Below are 6,000 nucleotides of genomic sequence, written 5' to 3'. Positions count from 1 at the left end.
TTAAAAATTCCCTCCTCTAAGATTGGAATTTGAGTGGTCAGTTTTCTTAGATTTCGACACTAAAAGCTAGTATTGGCGGGCCTTAAATACAGATTCCCTGAGTAGTTCTGTGGATCGATTTGTTTAACGAATTTGATTTGAACGAGTTTCCGGTCTTCCCTTTTGGTGGCATAGAAAACACAAATCTTAAAAGATTTTAACATGAAAAATTTTAATTAGTTTTCTAGAACCAAGGAGAAAAAATGAACACGAAAATATGACTTCATGTTGCCTACAAACGTTTTCAAATCCGACTCACCACTTAATTTTACAAGAGTGATCGCGAACTCGAAAGATCGTCTTATTCTAACTGTGACTTTGCAGTTCTAGTTATGAAAAAGAGAAAAAAAATATCTTTAAGATTCTATTTTCGAGTATCAGCTCCGCCTCCTTTGATTGTACCACCCACAGAGCCTGTAGAATCTGCAGCAAACACAGATGCCTTAGGGGTCAATCTTCCTGAAGCAAGTCCTGCCCATTTTCCAACTCTATAACGTTCCACCCTATTCATCTCCTTTCCCCCCCGTTTTTTTTTTATCTCAATCCTACTACCTAATCCTTCCTCAGTAAGTATTACAGCTTAAACTTTCGTTCTTGTAATCTTGTATCGGCTCCTTGGCGCGCAACCGTATGCTTTCATCAAACAAATTATCCCTCGAACCTCTGATTAAAAACTTTTGTAAACTTATGCACCTTTACTTCTGTTTGGTCGGCCAATAAATCGTTTCCTCTTGACTTTGAACGCTCCAGGGGAATACAGATGCGTCACGATTACATACCTATCATTCTAGAAGATGTTAAGTCGATATTTTTTCTCGTTCTCTTGGTATATGAAATGATTGTATATCAAAGGATTTTATACCGCAAGAATAACGTGAAAAAAACTCAACAACTGCGTTTTGAAATAACTTGAGAGAGAATTCTATCATTAAGAGAGTAATCTATCAAAAAACCCATGGAATTTATGATGCGTGACTCTGCCCGCTGCTCTCTATTTCATTAATATGTTTTTTCACCGTTGTATTCATGTCTCTTGCAATTTTCTTTCCTTTTTTCTTGTCTTTTTTTTTCTTCCAAATTCATACCTGATCTCTAGCTTATTGACTTGTTTGATAATGACAAAAATGGAACGTCGAAAGGTCGTGGCACACAACAAAATTTTGGACCCAGCTTCTATCTCACAATCGGAAGGCATCCGAGATTTTCGCTTCGTTGCTATCATGAAGACTGAGAAAACACATTTTTTCTGTATTCATCAAAGTCCCACTCGCGTTGGTGTTTGAATTCAACGTACACTTTGTAATCTGTAGTTTACATTGCCGACTAACCGTGTCTCCGGCCCCGGGCAATATTTCAGACACTGTTTCCCTCAGTTTATTATCAGGGCGTCCTTTACAACTCATTCAACGTGATTGTTAAGTTTGTCAGAATTCTTATAAGTGGACTTACCCTGAGAAATTTCACATAGGCAGGGGTGTAGTAAACGTTCCCCTTTTCTGAGAGATGGAAAATGATATGAACATCTTAACAAACAGTCATAAAACGGAAGCCAATAAAAAAAACTTGATGGGAAGACTCATCAAACTTCGTGCTTAAATTTAGCTTGCCAGCCATCGATATTCCTGGCCTGGGCTCATTAAAAATATCAAAGTATGTATCAAACCTCGAGACAAATATGAAATTTGTCATTCAGGATATTGGTAAACCAGACAAGGGCTCTTCTAGTTAAAATCTCCAAATGTCGTGTCAATATTTACAAAGGTACCTTGGTATTGACGATAACTGAACTATGAAACCTAACATTTCACAGGATGAATAAGCAATGATCTTTTTAAGGACATCAACAAGTGTTATCTAGCATATACAAAAATATGTCTTTTGTCTGGTGTCGCCACTCAATAAATTGTTAGGGCGCCAGTATATTATTTTTTTGTTTCGGACCTTAGGGAAATCAGCTTTTTGCCATCATGAAGATTAATAATCAGCCAATAAGATTTGTTTTAATTATGAAGTGTAAGTATTCTTTCCATTTTGCAATCTTTATTTGTTTTATACTGGAAAAAAAGCCTTATTCCTTTGTCAACTGACTGCCACAATTAGCAACCTTTGATGCTGTTGATGGACTTCCCTTCAGTATTTTTCGAATGGACGACAAAGCAAACAATTTTTTCTCTCGAAGTGATGAAAATCCACTTGACGGACATTTTAAAAGCTCTTCGTATCACAACATATCACAGCGGAATGGTGCAGCATCCGCGATGGTTTTTAAAGACTCGTTTCATCGTAACGCCTAATTATAACATTTTTTTTTTTTCAACTGACCTTCAGTTGATAAATGAGCAATAAAAACACCGGGTGGCAGTTTTCTTTCTCGTCTGAGCTGGCGTTTAACCCTAAGGTCGATTTTATGGTCAATTTCATTCCGATATTGAATACTGTTGAGTAAGTTTATCAAGAAATAACTATTTATAGAAGTTGTTTTTTAAGATGTCTGAGGTTGTCTGTCATAAGTAGGAGTTCATGGTCATTTTTTTAAACACTTTGATTTTGTTTCTTTTGTAAGAGGACTCAAGAATGTGTTGGGCTATTAGGCATTGTTAAGGATAATGACGTAGGGCAGTAGCATCCAGGACAATGGTCAAGTGAAAAACATCTGAATACGAACTTATAGTCATGGTGTAAAATCATAAAACGAAGAAGATTTTATTTTGAAATCGCTAAAACTTTTCAGGCTTTGAGGAATAATCATTTTCTAGCTTTGTCTAAAGTTATGAATGTGATGTCTCAGACAATTAGAGACATCGGTTTAAAGTTTGACAAATTTATGAATTGGTGAATGATAAGTATGCGTCTATCAAGGAGGCATACGGGAAGTTTGAAGAGCCCGAGACAAGGGTTGCTCGAGGCGTAGCCAGGGGCAAGACTTTTAAACATATTTACTTTAATTTTCATTTTAAGTTGCACAAAATCCATCTTAAATGGGATGGAGCAGTTCTAACTTCTTGAAAGTTTTGAAACTCTCGGCCAAACGATGGTCTAAACTGGAAGGGAACTTTGCAACAAAATTTAGCGCCACACGTCAAGATGTAATGCGCATGCCTCTGGGCAGGTCGAGATTTCTACCATAACGGCTAGACACGGATTAGACGGGACGAACGCAAGCGCCGTTTCATGTTATCATTTTGAGTATACCGGCTCTGAATTCTGGCAAATATCCAGCATACTTCCAAGATAGCCAAGTATCTATTTCAGTTTGTAAATTATTAAAACTAGAAATAATAAAAAAAGGAATTAGAACATTGGAAAGTACGAGAAAAGGGTTGCTCGCGGCGTAGCCAGGGGCAAGACTGTCGTGTTTTTAAAACATATCCGTTTTAATTTTCATTTTAAGCTGCCCAAAGTTCATCTTAATTGAGATGTAGCAGTCTAACAATCTTGAAAGTTTTGAAACTTACGGCTAAACGATAGTCTAAACTCGGCGGGAACTGTGCAGCAAAATTTAGCTGCACGCACGTCAAGATATGATACGAATGGCTGTCAGCAGGTCGAGATTTCTACCACAATGGCTAAACTCGGACTCGATAAGACGAACGCAAGCGCCGTTTTATGAAATTACTTTTAGTCTACCGGCTCACAATTCTGGCCATAAAGGAACATTTAGCCGTCAGGACGGCAACGCCAAGGAAGACGTCGATTGCAACATGAATATCTATTTTAGTTAGAGTTTCGAAAATGGCTGGATATGTTTACTGTCTCTAATGGCGCTACACCTCAACTTCAGCCCAACGTATATAAGCAGCATTGAGTTCCATAGGGAAATTAAACTAATTTGCCGTCGCGGTTTCCCTTCGCAGACGACGCAAATTTTGGCGATTTTACGTTGTTGGATTGCAGACGACGGCTAGGAAATGTACAAAAATTTAAAACGCACGTGCTTATTTAATGTTCTGTCCATTAAATTTTTGTTTGCCACGTCCTCGTTGCTGTCGTCGTCGTGATTTTCTAAAGGTCCCTATTATCAAGCAGACTCCTTAGGTTGCCAACGATCTATTCGAGTAAGTAAGTAAAACGAGGAATATAGAAAAAATAATTAGATAGATAGATATCGAGTTACAGCCGAAGTGAGGTTTAACAAACTTTGCGCAACGATTCAAAAGACTTAGAGAAGACAATCTCACAACCACCTCTTCCTTATGAGAGGTGATGATTTGTAAAATCACCGCATGGTAACATTTGCTATTGTTTTGCACTAAATTCCAATTTGCCATTACTTCAGAGAAAAAGTCTAAGGGTTTTTATGGTTATAAATTGTATCTAACCACGGACATTCTTTAGAAGGTTCTACTTCTTCATTATTTTCATGTATAATTGCATTTCGAAGTGTTGGTTTTGACGGTAGAAGGAAAACTTGGGCACTCGGAGGAAAACCTTCGGAGTAATGAAAAGAACCCAAAAGATGAAAAACAATGTTACCCGCTAGGTTTAGGAATCAAACCTGGGCCACAGCGATAGGAGGCGAGTGTTTTTCTCTCTTGCTACATCTCTAAGTCCCTTGGTGTTCTATAACTGAAATGTTGTATGTTTACAAACCTTGGCAATACACTCGAGATATATGTCTTGAAAGACCCCACTTTATAGTAGTCTGTTATAGTCTGCAACACAGCTTCAGAGGAGGCCTAACAGCTAATAAAATCTTGATAAAAGATTTACACATTTAAATATGCTTAACAGTCTTACACTTTTCAAATATCTACGTCATACCCTAACTATAAATCAGCATGCGTGACTAAGTGCACTACTTTTTTAAGCACAATAAGGTGGACATAGGCACATTCTGTGATGCATTAGAACATAGTAAATCCCGCTCGACGTATTCAATCGACAAAGGCTTATGCACTGCTCTGGGTAAGAAGGAGATCAAGAGATACATGGGCCAGATCTGATTTTACTCTTCCTCTATAGCTGGTGCTACCTCACAAATACAATATTATAACGGTGATGATATCAAGTCTGACTACGCCCACACATTTAATTCTAAGATGAAACAAAACAAAACAAAAAAATGGAATGCAGTGGGAGGCAGGTCTTCGTCTTTCTTGTAATGAGTAATGTTGCCACTGTTAATTCAACAAATAACTTACAAATAAAGGCAAATGGTCTAATTTTCAATCAATGGTCCAGTGAAGCTCTTTTTCTTGCGTGCTGTAGTTTTTCAATGTCCCAGCGGGTACCGAAAGCCCATTTCAGTTTTTATCCTCGTTGATTTACCCTAATTTTTGGATCTATGTTATTGTATTGCATATTATGTTAGTATCTGTTTGTATTTTATCGTAAATGAAATAAGAATGCTTACTAGCTAACTTCATTTTAAAAGGAATACTTAAACTTGAAGACAGGTTTTCCTTTCTTGTGGTAATTTCTTACCATCAACACCCATTTGTAGATACAGTGTTGAGGCTGGACTTATAATCTTCTTTACCAAGCACTCTATTTCATTCTAATTTTACTTTGCATAAAAATCATAGTAAATATAACAATAATTATATTGGTAATAATAGTAGTATCAATAGTTATAATCCTAACAAATAACCCTTGTTTTTTTTTTCTTTAGTGTGAGCTGTACTCTTAAACCCTAAGAGTGACGGGCATCTAATTTATCCTTACAACAATACTGCTGAAACATTAATTTAGGTCACTAGAATATAGGAAATGATTTCCAACCTACGAAGCTTTGATTGTTAAACCAATTCTCTTTGTTAGTGCCAAAGAGAATGTGTAAAGAAGAATACGAAGAATATGGATGTTGAAGTCAGGATACAAATTGTTGAGATAAAAAAAAGAGAGTTAACGATTTTGAAGTGCATGGGACATCGATCGGCTGTAAGCGGTTCGGAGACCGTCGAAAATTATTTGCAATATACCGGCTCTAAATTCTGGCATCCGACGGTATGACGTAAACTA

The sequence above is a fragment of the Pocillopora damicornis genome, chromosome 3, assembly GCF_964200805.1.
Source record: "Pocillopora damicornis chromosome 3, jaPocDami1.2, whole genome shotgun sequence".
In the NCBI taxonomy this organism is placed as follows: Eukaryota; Metazoa; Cnidaria; class Anthozoa; order Scleractinia; family Pocilloporidae; genus Pocillopora; species Pocillopora damicornis.
The sequence above is the reverse complement of the archived record's forward strand: the minus strand, read 5'-3'. Positions refer to the sequence as shown.